The sequence below is a fragment of the Alligator mississippiensis genome, chromosome 9 (genome assembly GCF_030867095.1).
Source record: "Alligator mississippiensis isolate rAllMis1 chromosome 9, rAllMis1, whole genome shotgun sequence".
Lineage (NCBI taxonomy): Eukaryota > Metazoa > Chordata > Crocodylia > Alligatoridae > Alligator > Alligator mississippiensis.
Genome location: NC_081832.1, coordinates 60,515,186 through 60,538,839, shown reverse-complemented (window position 1 = coordinate 60,538,839; position 23,654 = coordinate 60,515,186). Strand labels below are relative to the sequence as shown.

Genomic DNA, 23,654 nt, shown 5'->3' with positions numbered 1-23,654 from the left:
CAGCTCATATAAGGTAAAAGAAAAAGGTTTTCCAGATTCTGAGCAGCGTGGAAGGAGTTTTCGCCGAGGACCCCCATGCCAGCTACTTAAAAAACCCAGCCTGGCAGCTCCGGGGCCCCAGTGGCAGGCTATATTTTGAAGAGATGAGGTGACAGCCCCCCCTCCACGCCCCCATGGGGCCTAGTGCACAACAGGTGTGAGTGAATACTTCTGCTCCCCATGCAATGCAGGTACGTACACATTGAGACCAAGGGGGGGTGTGCGTGTGCAAGTGTGCTTGAGCGTACTCATGTCTCCAACTGGCTCAGCTGTGAATATATATGGACATGGGTTTGTAGCATCTGCACAGCTACAAGTAGAAAGGCAGCTACAGAGCTAAAGCCAGTAGCTCTAATTGTCCTGTATACTTGAATTCTCTGCTCGTGGGAATACCAGGCTGTTTCAGTCCCCAGGTACATGCCGCAAAGCACCTAGGCTGACTGCTTCTGTTTTGCTGTTTTATCTTTTGTGCAACAAACTTCTCCCAGGCTGAGGCACGAAGGGGAACCAAAGTCCAGGGTGGGAGGGAGGGAAGGTTGTAGGGAGGAAATAATAATGGATCCTTCTTCTAGCAAGCCATGGGGCTCTGCCTGTCTCTCCCTGCCCACTCGGATGACAGCCAAGAATTGTGGGGTGGTGGGCTCCATCGGACGGTGGGCAGCAGGGAGGGTTGCTGTGCAGCTGCCAGTCTTGGGTGGTGCTGCTTTCCACAGAACACGACCTAGGGGTTGCCCGGATTGGGCAGGGCAGCCTCTCTCTGCCTGGGGATGGATGCTGGGCTCTGCCTCCCACTCCCTGTAGTTCTGCAGTAGCCACACCGTCCTGCAACCTGCTGCAGTGTGCCAGGGGGTCAGGGCGAACAGAGCCCCGGGCATGGCAGAGCCTATGGGTGAGGGAGGAGGGTTGTGTTGCAGCTCTGAGCATCGGCAGCTTGAGCATTGGGGCGGAAGGGCCTTTTCCCCACTTCTCATTGGAACAGCTGCTGGGAATTGCAGCCCTGAAGAAGTCAGATGGAGCCTGGCAGCCCCCCTGGCTGGGGCTGCAGGCAGCTTTCCCCGGCTGCTTGCTGTGAGGCATGATGTGTCTCCTCAGAGCTGCTTTTTGCCCTACATTTTTTTCAGGTTGGAAAATAAGGAGCCCGTTGAAATCCCAGCCATGCTTGGCACTGCGCCTCCCCAAGTGGAAAATGACAATAGCCTGAGCTCCGCCGGTCCAGGTTGCTTGAGCCAGGGACGTGGCTGCCAGTTTCCACAGACAGCAGCTTCTCTGAGGAAAGGGGGCTGCTGTCAAGCTGTGGAGGACCCCTGTGCCTCTACTTGCTTGCCCTTGCTTGGTGCCACCCTGAGCATGTGTAGATAACAGGGTCCCAGCTCGCAGGTTGATGGGCCCCATGCACCAGCCTGACCCTTCACAGATGCTTGCATTGCTTTCCTCCCCAGGGAGCGGTCCTGGCTTTCTCCCAAGTGCAGGGGCTTCCACAACTCCTTGGTCAATGGCCCCAGTGCATGGTCCCTGCTCTCTCTAGCTGCTGTTCAGCAGAATTACAACATGGGGAAGAAGGCAGCCATGGCTGAACCCCTTATACTAGAATCTCAGTGGGCAACTGTCTGACAAGAGATCACAGCCAGGGGGTGCGAGACTGGGCAGAAAGTCTGTATCCTTGCGGCATTGTCCCTGGAGCGGTTTCCTCTGTCCTGGCAGAACTATTTCTTAGTGGATCCAGAGGGATCCCATTGCCTTCAGTGCAGTTGCTGTGCATTGCCCCAGGTGTGAGACCTCTGTGTGCCTGTCCTTACCCACCAGCCTTCAGGAGCTGTTGAGCAAGCTGTGTATGAGGCTGTGAGGATAAGCGGTGGGGCAAGTTTGGGAGAGTGCTATAGGCTTGCCAGACTGGGGGCATCTCTCTATCCCCGAATGGTCTTTGACTCCACTTGGATGTCTGGTCAAAGGTTCATCAAATACCAATGCACCTGGTGCTCTAGAGGCTGCTACATGAAGGTCACTGCATTTCCAGCTGCAGAATCAGAATATGTTGCCCCACCAGGATCAAGGTACTCATACAATCATGGCTGGCACACCTGTGTTGACTCTCTGAGGGTATCAGCAAGCTTTTCTGCCACCTTGCCCACATGGACCAGGCCCTCTCAGACTTGGAATAACAATCAGGACTGCTCAGATCATAGCTGGTCCCCTGGTCAGAGCATCCAAAGGGTTTCGCTCTGTCCAAAGATGCCTGGCCCCTTTCCCTTGCTGCCAGCTTGGGGGAGTCTGCTGAATGCAGTTTTATTCCAGGGCTGGTCATGCACCCTGTAGAGACCAAAGTGCAAACCCCAGTAAACATTGCCTCATCTCCCATTGAGGGTAACAGTTTCTCAGGCCAAAGGTCAGCCAGTGGGACCAGAGCAGTCCCAGGACGTGCTTACCTCCAGCCCACACCAGGGCTTCCAACAAGGGCTTATCATGTCTCAGGAAATTCCAGTGCATCAGAATGAAAATCATTCCCAGCAGGGACAAGGAGCCAAAAATTCCAAATATCCTGTAAAATGAAAAGCACAAAAAAATCTCAGTTCAAGGCTGTTGAAAGATTGTGCATTGCTAATGGTGCATAATTCCATTGTGGTAAGACTGTGCCCTTCTCGTTAGGTCAGGCCTTTCACATTGACTTTGTTGGTTTGTTTCAACTTTTCTGGGGTGTTACAGCATCAGTGGTTCATATGCAGTGAGAACTTGTGCATAACACTGTTAATAACCTAGAAGGGTCTAAATAAAATGAGTTGAAGCATGAGTCAAAATGACTCGTTTTTACCCCGTTTCATATTGGTAAAATAAGGTAAAAGTGAGGCAGTTGTCTTGACTCATTCCAGCTTTTTTCCTTTGAAAACTTTGGTGATCTTGGTTCCACAGAATGGTTTTGATTTAAGCTGCTCTTTTTGTCAACAGAAAACAAATGTCAGTGTTTTTTTCAGCCAGCTGTACCTCCCACTAACCCTCCCAGCAGCAGCATCCCATGGCAGAGAACTGAGGCATGGGGTAGGGGGAGAAGCGGCTGGTATGAGAGTGCCTCTGAGGTGTCTCCTAGGAGCATCCTGCCTTACAATCTTGGGGTCTGAGCTTTTGACTATAAGAGGAGGGAAAACTATACCTGGAACGTAGGCTAGAGGTGGACACTGGGCAGGGGGCTGGCAGGGTGGGTTGCACTCCAGTGAAGTGTTTGGGCAGGCTGGAGACACCATGGTTTGCACTCCGAAACCCCCTTATACCTTGCTGCTCGGTGTGGGAACCAGCTTATGAGTCCCATTTCCTTCAAAAGGCCATGGATCCCCTTTCTGCATGTTGCAGCACAAGCTGCAGCACCCTGGAAAAGATGGTAACCTTTTCTACTCCTTTTGCTACTTTCCCAGACAGCGTCTCAAGTAAGCAGTCTGAGCTGCGGGCACACTGCTCCTAGCCACAGCCCGATTCTGCTCTCCCACAGACCCGCTGTGTCCTAGTATAGCTCCACTCATGTCCGTGCAGTTTCTCATGATTTACTGGGATGTGACAGCAGACTCTGGCTCAGAACCAAAGGTGCTAGAGAGCAGGTGTTAGTGCCTTTGCAGCTTGATGCTGAGAGGTGAGCTCATTTCTAGTACACGCGCACACATACACACATGCACCTCGGCCAAAGATTTCCCAAGCAGTTATCAGCAGGAATTCAGGGGAAGACTATGTCTAGACAGGCTGCAGTTCTGAGTCGCTCCTGGACGGAGTGGCATTTTCCTCTTCTCTTGTCAAGAGGGTTGTCTGCGGATGATTAAACTTTTATTTTTTTAACCATAGCTTGCAAAGCTGGCACAGAGCCCCAAAGCTGAGATGCAGAGAAATGTGTCCCCCTCCACCCCTGCATAAGGCAGAACCTGCCATGTTCTCTCTGCCGCTTTCTTACAGGCTTTCTAGCACCAGCTCTTCCTTCTTTTTAGAAAGGAGACTGAGAAGAGTTATGTGGGATGGGAGGAGGTTATATATGTTGGATGGCATGTTGTGTGATTTATGGCTTAATTGCTAATTAACAGTTAATGCTGTGTGTTGATGCCAATGCAGGTGTGTAAGTGTTGGGGTGTGTGCACATTTGTTTCGGGCCACATGTGTCCTAGCAGAGCGGGTGCATCTGTTAGTACGTTTGTGTTCCTATTTTATGCAGAGTGTATCGCAGAGTTGAAGTGCAGTCTCATGCGCATTTATGGTTGTTACAATGTGTGTGTATTAGTAGGGTGTGCAGAGTGCACTACAGGATGAATATGTAGCCCCGTGTGTGTGTGGAGGGGACGTATACTTCTGATGGAAGTCATTAAGGGCATGAGGTATCTGTCAAAAGCAATCCGGGCTCATGGACAGAGGTGATATCTTTTATTAGACTAACAAGATTTTTGCAAAAAAATGTCTTTAATTGTAAGCTTTCAGGTACAAACACCCATCATCAGGCATCAGAGAAAAGAAGGTATCTGTCTGCATTTTATAGGCATTGTAACCTGCGTGGGGGAGAGGAAGGAAAGGCTCTTTCTCTAGGGACTGGAGTCATATAGCTCACAATGAGGCAAGAGGCTAGAAATCTGAACTCTGGGACTGTTTCACCATTGGAGGCCCTGGCCAAAAATACATACAAAGAGAAGGAAAGAGAAACAGATGCCGGGGGTGGAGGAGCTCCCTGCTTGGGAAGCCAGGACTGAAACAGCAAAGAGGGCTGGGGGTCATGGTTTCAGTCATGAGGACCCAGCTAGTCCTTCAGTATCCTCAGCTCAGGACAGGTGCTGGGTATCATGGGACAGCTTCTATCATATAAACTACTCCCAGCAGTGGGAGATGCACTTGCTCAGCACTCAGGATTTTCCCTTAGGCAGGCCATGGGGTTCCAGGTTGCCTGGCCAGCAGCTCCTTTCTGATGTGGGGGCTTTTGCTTGAGAACAGGAAGGTGCTCTCCAGCGCTAGGGTGACAGTCTTTCTTCCTCTCCCCCATGCAGGTTACAATGCCTGTAACATGCCATTGAATTGGAACATCTGCCCCAAATGGTGCAGAAAATAAAGCCTTCTGTAGGGTCTTTCCTTCCCCCCCCCATCTCCCCCCCCCCCCCAACGGTTTGTGTGTAGGAGTTCTCTCTGGCTACGAGTGAATGGAAGGAGATACTGTTTGGAGATGGTGGGTTAATGTGGGATTATGTCCCCTTTGGGTCTGGGTCTGTTCCACCAAGCACAACCATGACTGAGTCCCTCATTGCATGACTGAGGAGAGAGGGGAAACAGAGCTGACCTACACTAGGGCTTTTGCAGGACAAATGCGCACCCCATGCAAGGGTCTTGTGGCAGCCAGCTGCTGTGATGGGGGATGGACATTCATCTGGGGTTGTATCTTTGTTCAGAGAAACCATTGGCCCCAGTGGTGAGAAGCTCTGCCCACTGGCTACCTGCCCTCACCACATGCTTCAGCTCTCTCTTCTTCTGCCACTGCTTATATCTGAAAAGCTCCTGATGGGCCCAAAGAGGATGCTCCATAAAGGTCAGTGTTTCCTTGGAGCAGCAGGGGTAGGGAAAGGAGTTTGCCATGGCCTGGAGGTGCTGATATCTGCCATGCCAGCCTGAGGTCTCCTGCACAACGGGCTTCTCCCAAGCCACAAGAAGGTGGCTTGCACACCTGAAAGCTTCCAGGGCTGAGTAGGGAACCCCTACCCATCTCGCTAGTCCCTTGGCAAATGCATTTGCTCCGGTACTCCATCAGCTCCACAGCTCTTTATCCCTGTGCAGGGGTGGGCAGCTGGAGGAGCTAGTAAAGCTGCCACTAGAGAGAGGAATGAAAAAGACCTCCTAGGTAAAGCCAAGGCAGGACAGGGACCATTCTCTGTCAAACAGCTCAAGGGAGATCACAAGCATCCACATGAAAGGAAGCGGGTGACTGAGCCTGCTTAGAAAAAAGAAGAGCCTTGACTTTCCTTCCCGACCCCTCAGACTACCCACTAACAGAGCTGGGCAGGGCCAGGAATCTCAGCTCAGTAGCTTGCCATCTCATAGCAGATGGAGCTAAAGTTACAGCAGGGCTGAAGTCCAGCAGGCTGGGATGGAGCCAGTACCCGCTTCTGGAAAAATGGAGTATGGGGTGAGCCCTAATTGCCTGGGGATGGGGGGAAAGGGCGTTTTGTGCTGCTGACCATGCCAGCAAGGCACTTCACAGCCACCCCCTTATGTACAGATGGAGGAAGCAGTCCTGCCAGATGGGTCCAGCTGTAACTGGATGGAAAAAGCAGGATTTTTTATTGGAAAATATGAATACCTTGGCTGTGAATGCCTTCACTGCATATGAGGATGGGGCAGGACATTTCTGTGGGGCCTAAGAGCAATGAGAGCCGTGTGTCTGCCTGGATGCAGACCTTACGATGATAGACTGAGAGCCATGGGACTCTTCAGCCTGGAAAAGCACAGGCTTAGGGGCAATCTGATGGCTACCTATAAGTTTATCAGGGGTGTTTACCAGGATCTGGGGGAACGATTGTTCACCAGAGCACCCCAAGGGATGACAAGGTCAAACAGTTATAAACTCCTGCAAGACCGTTTCAGGCTGGACATAAGGAAGAATTTCTTTACTGTCCAAGCCCCCAAGGTCTGGAATAGCCTGCCGTCAGAGGTGGTTCAAGCACCTACTCCGAACGCCTTCAAGAGAAAATTGGATGTTTATCTTGCTAGGATCCTATGACCCCAGCTGACTTCCTGCCCCTGGGGCAGGGGGCTGGACTCGATGATATTCCGAGGTCCTTTCCAGCCCTAATGTCTATGAAATCTATGATATGCTGACATATGGGTGCTTAATTTATGTCCACATTGTGCACATGAATTTGTAGACAGGAGCATGTTCCTGTGACTATACAAGGCTTTCTAGGTCTGTGTCTAGGTATGTGCAGGAGAGTTGCATGTGTATGTGATTGTGTGTATTCAGATCTCAGCATGCTGCTGTATGTATAGATAAGCTTTTGTGTACATGTGCCTCCTTATATGTTTATGACCCTGAATGTTGGAGCATGTTAGCCTGTGTGTATGTGGTCTGTCCACATCACATGTAAATATCTTTGGGCACTGGTGTTTGTGCACATACCTCATATGTAGCTATTAATGTGTGTGTCTGGGTGAACTAACCTGTTCTTTTCTCTCTTCATTTTCATTTTGAAGACACTAATTTAACTACTGCTGGTATTAAGGATTGGATATAGTCTTCTTTAGCCCTTCAATAGTATTCAAGCATCAAAGCTCAATGCTGTGTAGCTACCAACCCAAGCTCTGGAAATCCACTGACACCAGTTCTGCTGGGTTGTTGGTTTTGTGCACTGGACAGCAACTGGGTAGAGCAAGCTTTGTTAGTTCCCCTTTACTCCCAGGCAGTTGATCTGGGGAATTTTATAAACAGGGATCAACGCCTCCTGTTCAAAGAAGCCTGATCAGGAAATGCAGTTTTTAACAAATGAGCCAATTCAGAACATTGGCGTTGTCAGTATCCTCTTTAAAAGACATCTGTGCTGGCTCTCGGCTGCAGGGGCTCACGTTACAGCTTTGCTGTCTGTCTTAGCTGGATGCTAATACCAGGCATTTAGGCCCTAATCCTGCTGTCTCTCACACATGGGTTTAACTGACTTCCTTGGGACTACTTCCACTACTGAAGTTTCAGCCTGTGCTTACACGTTTGCAGGGTCACAAACGTTTATCCCAGCTAGAACCTGTACTGAGAGCAGTGAGCGAGCATATTTTCTGTTGGTGAGGCTTAGCCTTTCCAGATGTTGTTCCTTGACACATGGCAGCTGGCTAGAGAGGCAGGGCTGTCAGCAGCAAGCCTGTCCATCAGTCTGAAATCTGGTCCTGAGGTGAGCAGCTGTCTGTAGAACTGGCCACAGGCGCTGGGCCCAGGCGGGTGCTCGGAGGTCTCATGAGGGCCAGATTCTTTCCCTAGGATTGAGCTGTCAGTTCTCAGCTTTTTGCAGAATAGGGTCCAGTGTGAACCTTCCCCAGTCCAGTCTCCTTCCTCATGCCTTTTTCTTCAGCTGTGTGATTCATCCTGCTCTTCTCTGCTGCTCCTTCCCAGTTCCAACCCTGCTTCTTTCTTGCTCTCTTTCTGACACTTCTCTGTGCCTCTTTCTTCGCAGAGCTTGTTGGAGCCAAACAGCAGCTGAACGGCCGTATGAGCCCTAAGTTTTTGTTGCAAGTGGGAGGTTTTAGCAAACAGCTCTGCCTTAGTGAGGAGCCTTCTACTTTGCAAGAGCAAGCTCCCTCCTGCCTCAATTAATTCTCACTACCACCTTGAACCTTTAGATCCCTGGTTTGGTAGAAATCCCATCAACTTGAAAAGCATAACCCATTAGAAACCACTGCACATGCATCTGCTGCTGGGAGTCCTTGTTAGTGAAGGGTGTCTTGGCTTTTCATTCGCTCGTGTTGGGTGTTCAGCTGTCTGTTGCCACTGGAGAGTCCAGGTGGACCCGAGTCCATCAACCAGTGTAGTGTCTGCGCAGTGCCCCCAGATAACACAGGGCTCTGCACAGGATACAGAGTAGGGCTGGAGTTGGCTTCTCCCTTGTTATAAAGACCCTTCCTATAAGTACAGAGACAGGGAGGGAGGGAAAAGAAACCCTCTGCCATTTTAAAAGGAATCATTTTAACTCAGTAGAGTCAGGCCTTGCTTTTTGTGGGGGATCAATCACAAAGAATCAAACTGTCTAAGCTGAAGCCGCCATTTCCAAGAGCTTCCCGTGCCTTGGGTCAGGGAATGAATGTTTATGAATGAGCTGCCCTAGCCTGAGCATTCAATAACTCACAGCCTGACCTGGAAGGCATTGCAGAGGGGAGCAGACCACACACCTCCTAACAAATTAGCTTGCGAGGTAAAATAACAAGCTTCCCTGGGACCCACAGCAGACAGCTGGAGGCTTTTGCCTTCAGAGCCTTGGCATATGGAGATGTGGGAGGGGGGAGCTGGTGGAGTCTAGAGTCATGTTTTCATTTGAGAGGGAAGGAAATGGGAGAAGGCAGCTCGCCCTTGGTTCTCTGCACCTGGAGTTCTTCCCCAAGTGTCGGCATGCACTCCCTTTTGGTGTTCAAGGTCTTAGGTTCACCTTCTGCCATGGGCAGGGCTCCTTTGAGGCATAATAGTGTGTTACAAAGATATCCGTAGTGCTGTCAGCTCCTGCAGTTTTGGGGGATTTCTTTGTGCCTGGTTCCTGGATCTGAGAGACACTTCAGTTGTGAGAAAAACCTAAACTGTGAGCCAAAGGCATCCTGAAGACTCGGAAGCAGAAGGTGGAGAGAAGGCCCCAAATCCATGCTTTTTAATTAAAACAAACCAACTTGGGGTTTTTAGACGTGACTTGTTTTCTGGCCTCCTCCTGTCGGTGACCATATACTGTGCCCGGGGCTCTCTGTGGTCGCAGCCCAGGTGCAGGAAATAGGCTCCGAGCTCAGGTCTGCTGCAAAAGCAACAACTCTTCTTCTTTGGCGTCCCCATTGCCCTTGACAGAGTCCCCAGAGCAGGCAAGCAATGCTGGGAAAGCCTCCGAGTCTCAGTGCTCTGGGCTAGTAAGCACACTGCCCACCAGGGAAGTGGTTTGCTCCTGAATCCAGGCTCTCTCCTGGACGTGCTGGCCCTGCCAGTGCGGAGACATGTGAGAGAAGGGGAACTGCTCATGATAAGTGTAATGAGCACCAGCCTCATCCTAGGCAGGGACCTTTGACTGGATCTTGCTTTGTTCTCTGTCCCTCCCTGTGATAGCATGGCCCAGTTCTGCTCAGACACAGCTCCAGCAGTAACAGGCATTATTATCCCTGCCTCAGGGTAGAGCATCCTGCTCTTTCCACCTTGATTGTTCGGTGACAGCCCCGCTGAGTGGCTGAGCTGTGCTCTGACCTCATGGCAAGGCCTGGGCAGAGGCCAGCAGATCTGCGGGACAGGACAGCAGAGCTGTTTTCCTCCAGCTGAGGTTTCTTCACATAGAGAGCACAGGGCTTTATTATCAATGCTGAGCCTGGGCTGGATCCCACAGCAGCTCCCACCAGCTGGAGGCACCAGTAGCTCCACATTAGTTGCATCAGGCCTCAGCCATCCCCATGCAGCAGGATATCAATAGCCATGGATTTTATCAGGGTGACTTTGACCTCCTGAATGGGCCTCCTGGGACTCTCCCTTCTGCCTTTCTGAGCCTCTCCTTCCCCCTCCAGTTCTTCCTGTGAGATGGATCTAGCCACCAGAAGGACTGGCTCCGGCCGGCTCACTGCCGCTCCCTTGGGAATTCTCCCTCCCAGTGATTTCCTCTTTACCAAGAATGTGACGTGTAAACAGAGCAGGAAGTGCTGATCTCGGAGTCCCCAGCTCACACGCCCTAAGAGCCCTCGGGGCAGGTGGGGGTGGATTGGGAAGGGGGTGGCATGCGCATTGCCTTAAGGCTTGGTCCACTCGGGGTCTAAAGCTTTTTGAAATTCCCATTGCAGAGCTAAGTTTCCCCTAAGGTTTTACCCTCTAGCACCTACAGGGGCTGTACTGAGCCTGAGGCTCTGCCCGGGATATGTGCTGGGAGGGCGAGAGAAGTGAGGGGACGCAGACTGGGCAGAAAGGAAGCAGAGTGGGGAATGGTGGGGTGGGGTCCATCTGGGCAGGGAGGCAGGGAGCAAGGGAAGCAGGCTGAGTGGAGGTGGGAGTGGGTTTATGGGTAACAGTGTCACACTGCAGCCAGTTGGTGGCTGTACTTTGGAAATCACCCCCTGACTTTGAGCAGGACATGTGTCCTGTTTCCTGCCATTCCTGCCCTTCCTTGGTAGGCCCCAAACATCAAACTGAAAAATGGGGCCTGTCCGGGAGAGATGGCATATCTCCTTCTGCCCCACTCCCATCCTCTCTGACTTGCCCCAGTGAGAGGTCTTTCTCCAAGCTGAGCTGGGTCCTGGTGAGCTAAGATTTAGGGACAAAGACCACCTGTCCCTAGAAATGCATGCCTTCAAAATCTTGGGTTATGCCTTCACCATGCACATCCCTCAAAGCTGCAAGTGCCTGTGGACACCCACCTACTGCCTGCTGGTGCTGCTCCCCCTCCCTGCGCTCACCAGTACCCTCACTGAATGCATTTCTCTACTTTGCCATAAGGAAGGCACCATTCTCCTCTACGTACCTTTAGCCTTGCAGGTGACATCTCCGCACCTTTCTTTCTGTGTGTCATGCTTAGCAGTGGCAGGGCTTACATTGGTGCAATAAGCATCGTGCCAGTGTAAAAAACATAGCAGACAGATTATGTGAAACCCTATGCCAAGGTCACTTCACTCAGTCTTTTGGGAGCTACCCCTGACAGCATCGGGGGTAAAACTGTACCCTGACAGTTGCACAGGACAGGGGTCATCTGTCCACACTCATCTTTGGGTAGCTGTTTGCCCTGCCACCTACTGGTGAGACGTCATCGCCAGCTCCAAACCCACTGTCATTTATACCAGTGCCTGTGGTCATTTGTCTGTGCCCAAGGACTTTGGCTGGTCCAGAACTCTTTGCTAATCTACATAATTAGCTAACTAAGGGGCATGAAGCTACTTTACTGTAGAGCTGCTCATCAGGCCTGGGCTCTGGCTGACTCCTAGAGAGCATGGCCCTAGCTGTCCATGGGAGTGGGCTCCAACATGTAAATATACCTCATTATTAGTAGCAAATATTTTTCTGTCTGAAGGCCCTGACTGGGGTCCCCATGTGCTGGACATGAGACAGGCCTAGGAGAAAGACAGCCTTTGCCCTAGTGAGCCTGCAGTCTGTCACACACACAGGACATGCATGCATGTATGTGTTTCATGAACACACCACAACAGACCTCCCATTACAAATGTGTGTGTGCATACACGCACACACTTGTGCACACATGTACACAGTTCTTTCTGTGGCCTGCTCTTAGGAAGCTCTTGCAAGGCAAATGCCTTTGGCCCTGACCCCCAGGGAGCCTGGTTTTGAAGCCTGAGCACCAGTTTGGGGCACTTGGAGGAGCAGTGCTGTGTGTGTGGGAAGAGACAGTGTTATGTGCCTTGGAAGGATCAAGGGGCATTTCCCAGCCACGGCTTCTAGCTGCCTCAGCACCCCGTCCCCCGTGCTCTGATCTCCACTTCTCAGACCTGCTCTTTGTTCCTGGGATTACAATTTATCCCAGCAAAGCTCCTCTGCGAGGGAGCCTCAACAGCGCAGGCCCAGCGCTGTGTCGCCTGGGCCCCCTTGGCTCACCCCCAGCGCGGGAGAGCTGGGCTGCTCTGCTCCAAATCGGCCTTTTTGACCATAAAAGGGCAGGCATTTCTCAGACCCCATCGAGGATGGGAAAGGAAAGGCAGAGCTATTTATAGTGAGCATCAGGGCCCAGGTTTGAACTTGGGGTTAATTGGCCTGCAGTCGGATTGGGATCTTGCTCTTTCGCTCCATGTTCTCAGAAGCCTTTGATTTTAAAGGGGAGTGGGGGCAGATGTGAGGGAAATGCCCTTCCACAACCCTGTTCCCAGACACCCCCAGGGGCAGTGGTGGGGTCAGCAGTGAGGCCGGAGTGTTTCTCAGCATGTGTAGACCCTGCAGAAATCCCAGATCTCTTTGTATGAAGCCCAGAATGTCTTTTTATGGGCTAGGCTGAGAGAGAGCGAGCTGGGCTGTGACACACTGGCTGGGAGAGCATGCCAGCAAGACTGCCTTTGCCTCCTGCTTGCCAGCTGTGCTCTGGGAAAGTCGCTGGTTCCAGAGCTGTTTGCTCTGGTTGGTGCAGGGTGGCTGGGCAGGGAAGGGGCACCTGGCACCGAGTTTTCCACAGACAAAAAAGGTCCTCCATCACTAAGCTCCTTCTGCCTGGCCCTGCATGGGAGGTGGAGGTGGGGGTGACCTAGGCTCTGTCTCCTGACTGCAATATCAAAGGGTGTTTTGCAGACTCAGTGTCTCCCCATTGGCATTAGCAATGACTCCAAGTGAAGAAATATCCCACAGGGAAACAACCTGGCCACTCAAAAATGCTCTCACAAAAGGGAACTTCTTCGGCTACCACAAAAGGGAATGGGCAAGGCAAACAGTACAGATGCCTGGCTCTTCTGAGTCCCCCTGATGAACCCATAGTTTTAAAAGCCCGGGGTCACTTTTCCGTAGAATCCCATGGCCTTGGGATGAGGCGTATGAGGGCAACAGGCATGGCCCAGAGAGACAGCTGTTCCCGAAAACAAAAGCCACTTTTGCTGATGAAAGGGATCGAACAAAGAATTCCAGCTGGCTCTGCAGCTCGGCTTTGGGTGAGTCTTCTGCCTCAATGATCCTGTCTGTGTCAGGGCTAGCCAGCTTCTCCGAGGTGTCTAACTACTGAACTCTCCTTTATTTCAATGTGCTCAAATGCCTTTGAGGATCAGGCCCAATACTACCTATGCACCTTGCTAATAGGAGCAGAGGGAGGAGTGTCACAGGACCATTATAGTGTACTCAGGTGCTGGTGTTGTCCGTTCCTATCGTGATGGAGCAGCACAGCTCAGTCACCCTCTCCCCACAATCGAAGCAGGTGAGACACCCCAAAATATCCCTAGGAAATTTATCCACCCAGATCTTGAAAAGGGCTTCTAAAAAGAAAAAGAAAGACACAGGAAAGAAGCAGGGCATTTCCTCACAGCCTACATCCGGCACTGACAGAGAGTGGGGTCTGCCCCACGTCATGAACACCCTGTTGTTGTCTGTCAAGGGCCACCATTGTATCATTCAAGGTAGAGTCCTTCAGACACCACAGAGATGTACCTGGGGAGGGACCCTCAGCCCAGAGGCCTGTCCACTCTCACCCAGTTTGTAACCTGTCTACAGCAAGCCTTGGATGTGACGAATCACAGATGATGTACATGGTGGGTGCTTGTACACATGACAACTATGGCTAGGCTCAGTAAGAAGTGCTCTGCTTACCTTGCAAGTCCTTCTAGCCTGGAAAGCTCCCTCACCTGGGTCTATGTCTGTATCTAAGACAGGAAGAAGTGTGTTTGCTCTGTCAGAAAGGGCCTTACTCTTCTCTGGTGCCACTCCGGTGTCAGCGGTGGCTGATGATGAGACATGAGCTCTCAAGCTGATGTGCATTCGCTGCTCTGCCCTGTAGGAGAGAACCTATGGGTCTCGTATTCTGGCTTAAGACTTTGCTGATTGGGATGGCCTTGGCCAAATCACTCACTGTCCTTGTACCTGAGTTGGGGCCAGCAGGGAAAGTGGAAGAACCCCCCGGTCTCAGCCTCACTTCCCTGCAGAGAGGCACGAGGGAGAAAAATGAGTATCTGAGAGAAGATGGCAAGGGGAGGCCCAGGCATGTCTTCCACTTCATGTTCCTCCTCAGCGACTGGGGAGCTCTAAGTGGAGTGATCGGGGTGGGAATCCTCCCTTCCTCCAACGCTGTCCCCTCCAGCGCCAGGGGGAGGGCTGGTTCCCAGCAGATGTTCCACTTCCCGGCTCCGTCGGACACGCGGCCCTCCGCATTCCAGGAGCGTTCCCTTGCATTTCATCGGCCGCCGGCCCCTCCCTGGGGACAGCAGCTGAGACCTCGGTGCCCTGGGCTCAGGATGACGAGAACGCTCTGCCATAGCTTTTCCCACCGAATCGCTTGGGCCAGGCCAAAAGCCGCAGTGGGAGGAGAGAGACGGGTGGCTGCTGGGAGGCTTTCCTGCTCGCTGGACTTTGAGCATCCTCTGGGCATTGGAGCATGGTGGAAGCACAGTTCCTACTGTCTCTTTGGGGGCCTATGCATGTGCCCCAGGATGGATAGGGGGCATTTTAATTAGAGTGGCTCTCAGGAGCTGCTCTAATTAAAATGCCTGCAGCGTCTAGTGTATTCAGCATCCTGCGTTTCAAAATGGCAGTGGGGGCACTTTAACTAAACCTTGTTCAATGGCTTTAGTCAAAGGGCCACCACCACCATTTTGAAACGTGGGACGCTTATGTACAAGACACTGCAGCATGCTGGAGGGTTCTGATTAGAGTTCATAGAAAAAGTATCCTTTGTGCTTTTCATGGCTCACTTGGCCTGCATGGGCCATCTCAGGGCTGGGACAGGAAGAATGTGCTTTCCCTGGCTGCATGGGCCCAGTTGGTTGGCCCAGGGTTGGTTGTGAGTGCTGGGCCCACCAGACACAGTTCCCTCACAAGCACTGGGGCTTGGCTGGCTGGTGTGCTACTGTGGGGTTGCCCACAAATGATGGGTTATTGAAGCTTGTCCCTCCACATGGAGCAATTAGTATTATGGTGAGGGGCAGAGGTGCCCCAGTATTAAGACATTTCATTTGAAAACCAAGCCCTACACAGGAGGGATCTCATGTGCTCTACTCTGGCTGCGAGGCCTGGTGAGCACAGCAGTGTCCCCTGCCCTGCTGTGGGGGAAAGCAAAAGGAAATGAAGGAAAACATCCTCTGAGGGGCACTGGGAGCTCAGGGACTGGAGTCCAGCTTACTAGTTGATACCCCATTTCTCAGGGTGGCCTCTGGGAGAAAAATCTGTGGCCCTGCCACATCAGGCCTCAGCCAGCTGCTTCCCCCTCACCTGGCTCATCATCTTCCTTAACTTGTTTGTTCTTCTGCCCTGGTCCTTCTGAGCTGAGCTGATCCTTTCTTCTTTCCTTTTAAACTGAAGGGAGGATCAGAGGTAGCATCTATGTGTATATGCACTGGTATGCACTGTGAATGTGTGCAAGTCAGCAAATACAATGTGTATTTACATTGTGTGCAAGTACCTGTTGGCACATACACTATGGATGTACATACTGGTGCACACATAAATGAGTATGGGAATGCACTATGAGTATATGCATGTACTTTGCATGTGTTTTATATGTCACTGTATAGAGGGTGTGTTTATGCTTCGTGTTGGTGTGCACAGCATATATGTGTGCATGACCAGTGGAGTGCATTGATACATGCAGGGGGAGGCATGTGGACATATCCGGTGTATGGGTAGCATGAGTCTGCATGTGCAGTGGTAAGTAGGTCGTGTGGGAAGTGTGCATACAGCTGTTACATATGTGTGGACATCATGCGGGTGTTACCATATGCAGTGAGGGGGGAGCCTGTGCACTGGGGGGGGGGTCCCTTGTCCAGAATGGCCGTTTCCTATGTGTGCTGCTGTTGCATTCCCAGCCTTTGGGGAACAGCAGAGCAAACTTCCCTGGGCCCTTAAGTCAGCCTCTCAGAGACGCACCCAAGGCCAGAGCAGATCCCCCTAACACATCCCAGCCAGCAGCACCATCTGCTTCCCAGACTGGACTGGAAATCCAGACCTGATCCTGGACCTCCCAGATCTAATGATAACCTGCTGTTTGTCCTCCTCCTGTTTGAGGATGCCAAGATGCTGAGTGAATGGTTTCACCTCCCAGCCCCCTGGGAGCCTGGCCAGCATCCCACAACCAATGCCCAGGTTGTTGAAACACAGGTACAGGAGGCACAGGTGACCTGCCCAAACTATTCAATGAGTCAGAGGCCAAGCTAGGCACAGAACCAGCTCCCTGTCTGCTCCTCCAAGTACTAAACCAGCCCTACTCTCACATGGAGACTGGCCAAAGCCTCATAGTCTTGTTCTTTTGTGTGGTCCCCAGAATACCGCTGTCTCCTTGGGGGAGGTCCAGCCAGCCCCACTCACTCTTGTTTCAGGTGATTCCAGCCTACCATTCCTTGTCCCATCCATTCTGTCATTCTCACTTTTGGCCTGGGAGCCCCCACCGTGCCCCGGGATCCACTGTTCCAGGTGCTGTACAGACACAGAGCAGGGAACCAGGCCTGCTCCAGAGATCTGCCGGTCTAAGAATCGGTCAGTTGGAAAAATGATTCCCTCCCTCACTACCAAGGAAAGCTCCTGTTGTCCTTCAGATTGCCAAGGACCTCAGCCTGGGCTGGACCCTGGAGTCCTCTGCAGCTAAACCAAGGGAACCTGAGCCCAAGGCTGTGGATACAGAGGGCACCCAACTTCCAGCTATCCTGTTGTTCAGCTGCAGAGGCCTTGTTCACTTTTAGTTTGCTTTTAGCTCCGGCTAAAAGTGTTGTAGGCACTCAAGTGGTATGGCCAAAATGCTGAGTTCAATCAGCTGCTGCTGGGATATCTACCATAAGGGTATGTGTTGGTATTTCCTCAGCCTCTGCTTTAGTGGGGCATGAGAGAGCTGCCAGATGGGCCTGGGGCCTCAAAGAGAGTGTTTCAAAGGAACATGCCTGGCTGCTGAATTAGCCCAGTGAGAGATGCACCCACTCAGCTGAGCTTGGCAAGTGTCTGCAAACAGGGCCACAGGTAGCATGGCTGTGCTCTCAGTGCAGACATGGCTGCATTAGACCTTGGCACAACAGCCAGTAGTTCCCTCAGACTCCTCCCTGGAGTCACCCTTTACTCACTGTATTGCCCAGCCAGCTCACAAGGCTGCAGATTGCAATAAAAGGCCAAAAAGCTGAGAAGCAGCTGAACTCCTGGCACTTATGAGCGCCAGCTGGCTTAGTGCTGTTGTCTGGGTGGAGAGCCTGTGTGATGGGGCTCCTTCCTGGCGGCTACTGATGTCCAGTCTCTTTTTCTCCCTTACAGGCTTAGCCACTGGGGCTGCAGAGACCAAGAGGCCATGCAGATGACAGCTTTGAGGAAGCCGCTTCTGGAGGCTGCCTGGAGGGGCAACCAAACAGCCACATTATCAGGCACAGCCCCTGTATGACTGACAAAAGGCAGATGTAGCTTGCCAGGCCGACTTGACAAGGTGATTACCCATTACACCACCAGCACTGGGCAAAGCGCATGCTGCCCACTGCCAGCCACATTCATGCTCCTTGGACAGACACACACATGTACACACATACACTTAGAGGCAAACAACAAGCACCTCTTCATATGAACCAGTGGAAACACACACACACCCCCCCAATTACTAGCCTGTGGATTTGCTCTTTAGATCATGAGACTACTGGCCTCACGGGAAGGCAAAGTCTGTTGTTTGCACACTTATAGCCCATTCTTTACTGTGTGTGCCCAGGTCCGGTCACAAGTACTTATGACAGCTTAGCCCAAAGCTGAATCTGTCTGCTCCCCTTGGGTCTGAGCTCACAGCTCAAGTCTGCAATGAAGCCCTGACCGGCCTTTCCCAAATGCTTAAAAGGACTCATCCAGCTCTGGGTCCTGGGGCTTTTGTTCTGCTCAAGCTATCTAGTCCCTGCATGATGCAATAAACCAACATGGATAGGCACAGTGGTGTGAAGCAGGGCATTGCTGTATGCCAGGGAGATCTGTGGTGTGATATCATCCAGCATAGAGAGGTGGCTGGAAGGGCATTTTCCTCCCCAACCCAGATACTTGCAGTCTGGTTATACACTAACAGAGATTGTGCAGAGGCTCTGTGTGTGGGCAGGTGAATGAGGATGTGGTGCTGACACACTCAGGTAAGCACGCAAAGGTTATGAATATTTATTCACTGCCTAACAGGAAGATTGGCTTCCTCCTAGGCAGAGCAGAGCGGTTTCAGCAGGAGGCCTGTTGATGTTTGCTTAGGTGTTACCATCGCGCATTGCCTGAAGCTCCGTCCTTCCAAACCAGCCTCTGCCCTCCCCACTCAGCACCGGGCGCTGCTCCCTGTCTTGCAGATCCCGTGTGCTGTTTGGCCGCATTGTTATAGTATAGTTTACTCTAGCGAGCTGACGCATTTCCTGACGGCTGTTGCTCATGTTCTGAGTAAATTTGTTTCCCTACTGCACAGCAGATGGGGGCTGCATCCCCCACCCCAGCACTGACTAGGCTTGTATCATAGCATATCATAGCATATGGTGAAGGTTTGCTGGGAGTCTCAGATGGTCTGAGTCTAAAGTCTGGCCTGGAAGAGGTGCATATGATAGCAGAGCTGGGACCTGATGGAGTACCTGGGGGTAGGAGACCCAGGGGATCCCTCTGCATCAGCTGTTCTCCCTGCCTCCCAAGGGAAAGAGGACTGTGGCATGAACAATTGGAAGCCTAGCTGCATAGATGTCAGAGATACCAGAGCCTTGGTAGAGTCTCCTCCTTGATTTCCTCTTGCTCCTCTCCGGTAGGAATTGCTTAGATCACAGCAGTTGTTCTGCCTGTCTCTGACTCATTGCAGCTCCTTTCCAAACTTGGCCTCAGCATGCTGCTTGTTTGCCTAGCTGTTTCTGGGCTTGGAGATAACGTTGGAAATGGTTCGAAAAGCCTCCTCTTTTGAGTGACTTGTTCAAGCCATGCCAAGGCTGAGGCTGAAGGAGCTGATGTAGGTAAGTCAGTCTGGTCTGCTCTGCCTGGTGACTTCAGAGACACCAGAGGCAAAGTCTGTGATGTTGCCAGCTAGGATGGGGTTAAGGTGTTGGGAAAGGTGAGTTTCGCTAGTTGTGTGAGGATCTCCAATGTTCAAAATGGTGGTTGCTTTCAATGCAGGGCTCATCCATGCTTGCTCTGTTGACTGCTGTGGGCTCTGTTGAATGCTGCCTACTGATTGATGGTGAAGGCTGGGAAAACCTGTTTGTAGGGTGTCCTTCCAACTTTGCACTAGCCTGGGTGTGATTTTGCTTTTCTTCCTTCCCCTGAAAGACACAGCAGCATGGGTTGGTTGGAAGCATGGGGTGAGCTGCAGAACTCAACCACTGTTACACCCTGGCTTGCATTTTGCCTGTGGAGGTATGTTCCTTCCCTGTGGATTTGAAGCTGGGAAGCAACTGTTGTGTATGGAGCATAGGGGAGAGGGAGGCTTCCAGGGTGCCGGATGGAAGGGACGCCAGCCCAGAAAGCTGCCATCTGCTTCTTGTCAGGCTGTTCTGAGTGCCTGTTCCTAGCTGCCGGCTGGCGGAGGTGGCTGGATCCCAGCGTGAGGATGTTGTAATGATGGATGTTCTGTTTACCCTGCACAGGATTGCACAGGATGTTAGTGCTTGTCTGCAAAAACTTTGCTGGATTTGGTCTCCCTTCCCCCCCCCCCCCCCCTTGTTCACTTCCCCTCCTCCCTCTTCCCCACTATGTGCTCACTGTTGCTACCATCTATGGCCTTGCTCTACACATCAATGTACCCTGGGCTGGTCCTGCCCTCAAGTGCACAAGTTTTGGATGGCATGTCCTCTCAGGGAGCCTGGGGATAAAGTTAGAACTGGGGCCCCAAGCTGCATTCCCATGGGTGACAGAGGTGCTGCTGTTTCCTTCAGGGAGAGGATGAGAGAGGCTGTTTTAACTTCCCTTAACTCTTTGTGTGCCTGAGCCTTTCCCCACTTGCCTGCATGGTCAGGGCTGCATTGCATTTGCTCTCACAGCATTGGGTGTCTCCCAATGCTCTAACCTGTCAAGATGAGACCCCAAGGCCTGCTCCCTATGTCTGCGCCTTCAGCCATCTCACTGCAAGCCCTGGTAGGATGGCTGCAGGATCCAGAGCAGACTGGCTTGTGTGGGTCACCAGGGTTGGCCTGCTAGCTAGCACCTTCCTTGAGCTCTCAGCATCTCACTACTTCCCAGGTGCCAGCCCCGGCCACTCCCCTTGCTCCAAATCCAGGAGTCCTACCAGTCCTGTCCGTCTCCCCTGCTGCTCATTTTTAGTAGGGCTGATCCCTCCCCGGACCTCGGCAGGCTCAGGTTGGGGAGTGGGGAGGCCCAGCTTGGTGTCTCAGTCTGTAACCTGCATAAACCTCGCTGCACCCTGTGCTTTGACAAATGTCATACAGAGCCTTAATCTGGGGATCAGCTGTCCCCACAAACACACTACAGCCCTCTAGGCCGAGCTCGGGGGCCTGCCCTGTTCTTTGTCTGCCTCAGAGGGACTGATTGATGGGCTTCTTTCCAGTGGAAACCACAACACTGCTCTCCACAGCCCTGTCCTCCCCACGCCGGGGGCCACCCAGCCATCTGCAGGCTTGTGCCAGGCAGGAGGCAGCCCAGGGGAGCTGCCACACCAGCTCAGTTTCAGAGAGATGAGTTCCTGCCATAAAAGGGAAGGAAGGAGCCCAGAAGGACGTCACCCAGGCCTGTTTGCTCTCTCCCCTCTCCTCCACCTCCCATGACATCATCCTTATTTATCTATCTAGCCATCCATCAATCATGTGTTCTCATATCGCTATGGTATCTGGGTCCCACGGTTCCCTGGGATGAAGCCTGTGGTGGTTATTTTTTAACTAGAAGCCAGTAATGATTTTCCTTGGAGCTCCAAAGGCTAAGGGGTGAAGTGTGGCACTAGTTATAGCTCATTTATATCTTGTCCTACCAGCTGTGCCAACCGCAGAGATCCCTCCACAGGGAAGTGGACTCAGGCCCCTCTCCAAGGCCACTGCAAGGTCAGGACGATCAGATAGCCTGGGCTTGGAGAGGGAACAACTGGGGTAGACACATGACTCTGAGTGGTAACCTTCAAATGACACCTTGGGTCACTAGAGTCCATCTCCAGAGCTGTCATCCATCTGGATGCCCCAGGTTCACACTGCAAGAAGTGATGGCAAAGCTCTGTCTGCCTCATCTCCTCATGTAAAACCATGGTGAGACCTTGGCTCTTGTGAGCTCTGAAAGTAAAGCACCAAGCCCAGCTGTCTGCCAAAGCACATCTGCAGGTGTAACCATGCAGCACTGACTAAGCTTCCCCCCCACTGCCCACACTGGGATGAGGCTGGGGAGAGGCTGGAGGGGGGAACATTCCTAGACAAAGCAGCTTGTTCCCTGCTCATCACTGCTCAGGAGAGCCTGGTGTAGCTCTGTCCTCCGACATAACCCCTTTGCTTTCCACTTCTGAAAGGAGTTGCCTCTGCTGTCAGTGTTGTCAAGAGGGGGCTGGGACATCCTATTCTGTCTGTAATCTAGCTAGGTGCATGTGCATACACATACATGCACATGTGCACACACACACATATGCACTGAGATGTGAGCACACACACACATACATGTACATGCACATGCGCGCACACACAGCTGACAAGCACATGGTGGAATGGTCTCAGCCATGCTCCTTGGGAGCCAGAAGTCCCCTGCAGTCTGAGCTTTTTGCCCCTGTGTCCAGCCAGTTCCCCTGCCTGGTGTTTCTTCTTCCCTGCATACCCTCTGCCTGCGCACCAGATGGATACAGACAGAGCTCTTCAATGTCTCCCAGCCCAAGGTGCAGTGCTGCATCTCTGGTCAGTTGTGAGTCTGAGATGAAGCACTGTAGCTCGGGAAGGGAGGAACTGTGCAGCTGAGAGACGTGTCAGCCCAGCAGGCCTGCGGGCTCCCTGGCCATGGGACCTCCTGCTCCAGGAAGAAGCTTGACCTGACCAGCAATAAGGAGGACGAGGCACTAGTTGGCTCAGACATGAAGAGCAGGATCAGGTGAGCTGGGGCCACACAAGACTCACAAGCTCACTAGCACCAAGCCCAGTCCTTACGCAGGACTCAGGATGGTACTGTGGTTGCTACAGGACAGGGCTGAGGAAGGATTTTCATGGATATGAACATCTAGGAGGCATCCCTTCAGGTTGCCGTTGCCTTCTCTGCTGGGTCTCTGCACCAGTTCTCCTGCTGAATCTGAGGGCCAGGTTTCAAGGAGCCGTACTCACGGAGGTGTCTGTGCAAGGCAAAACTCAAGGCCTGTGGCTGGAGTGGAACATATCTAGGGGCTGATGGCACAGGCCCAAAGCTCCCTCTGGGCACAGGCCATACAGAAATGGATTCAGCCCACCCAGGGGAAGGGCGAGGGGGGTAGGAACAGATGATCTGGTTAGAGAATGATGGGAGCAGGCAGGCTGAGTGGGATAGGCACTGTACACCCCTTCAGGAGGCACTTTGCTGGGGTAAGGTGCCCAAAGCACTGCACTCTGCCTCTGGGAACGGCATCCCATGTTGACAACAGGTGAAGCTGTGCTTGGCTAATGAAGGCTCAAAGATAGGGAGGAAGGTGGAAGCAGAAGGTCCTCTCCTTGCTGTGTCCTCAGGGTCCAGTTTTCCCAGGAATCCCTTGGGCACTGTGTTGGGGATTCCTGGAAATACTGTTCTTGGGGCCGTGGCTCAGCAGCTGGAAAAGGCCTGCTCCTTGGACCATCAGGGGAATTGGAGAGCAAGGTCCAGAATCACTTCAAGGATTAGCTGGGCTGAGTGGGATGAAGGCTGGAATACCAGAGCCCCCTGCCCTGACAGTTCCCCTGTCACCCCTTGGACTGAGGGAGGGCAGGCGGAGCCCATGTCCTATACACCACAGCTCCTCCAGACCAAAGGGACCTCTGCACCCAACTGAGTACAACAGCTTCTGCATTCGCAGCTCACTGCAGTACCACGCACTCTGGGAGGTCACAGGCAGGGCCAGACCGCTCCTTTGGTACTGGCTCACCACTTCTTCCATACAATGCATTGCCCTCCCCGAGGGGCTGAGTGATGGGTGGGTGGTGACATCCGTCTTGCTGCCCTGTGTGTTACTTGGCCACAGCTGTATAAATAAAGACCTGGGCTCTTGACTCAAGTTGCGCTGGGCTGTTTCTTCATGCTGGTCGGCAGGTGAAAGGGTCAGGCCTTGGCATCAGCAATGGCACCACATTGTACACCGGCAAGGTGTGGCACCCACACTCTGCAGCGAGCCTCCAAGCAGCAGCTGGGCCACGAGCACCCCTGGGACCGTGGCCTTCGGGGCACAGTAGCAGTTGATGCATGTTCATATAGC

General features: G+C 52.4%; 1 long non-coding RNA gene across 1 annotated transcript; it reads left to right on the top strand.

The window, feature by feature from the left end:
* Positions 1-23,451, top strand: LOC109280955 (uncharacterized). Its single transcript, XR_002087452.2, has 2 exons — positions 1-230; positions 17,600-23,451. It is a non-coding gene; the product is annotated as an uncharacterized LOC109280955 (long non-coding RNA).
* Positions 23,452-23,654: the final 203 nt, after the last annotated feature.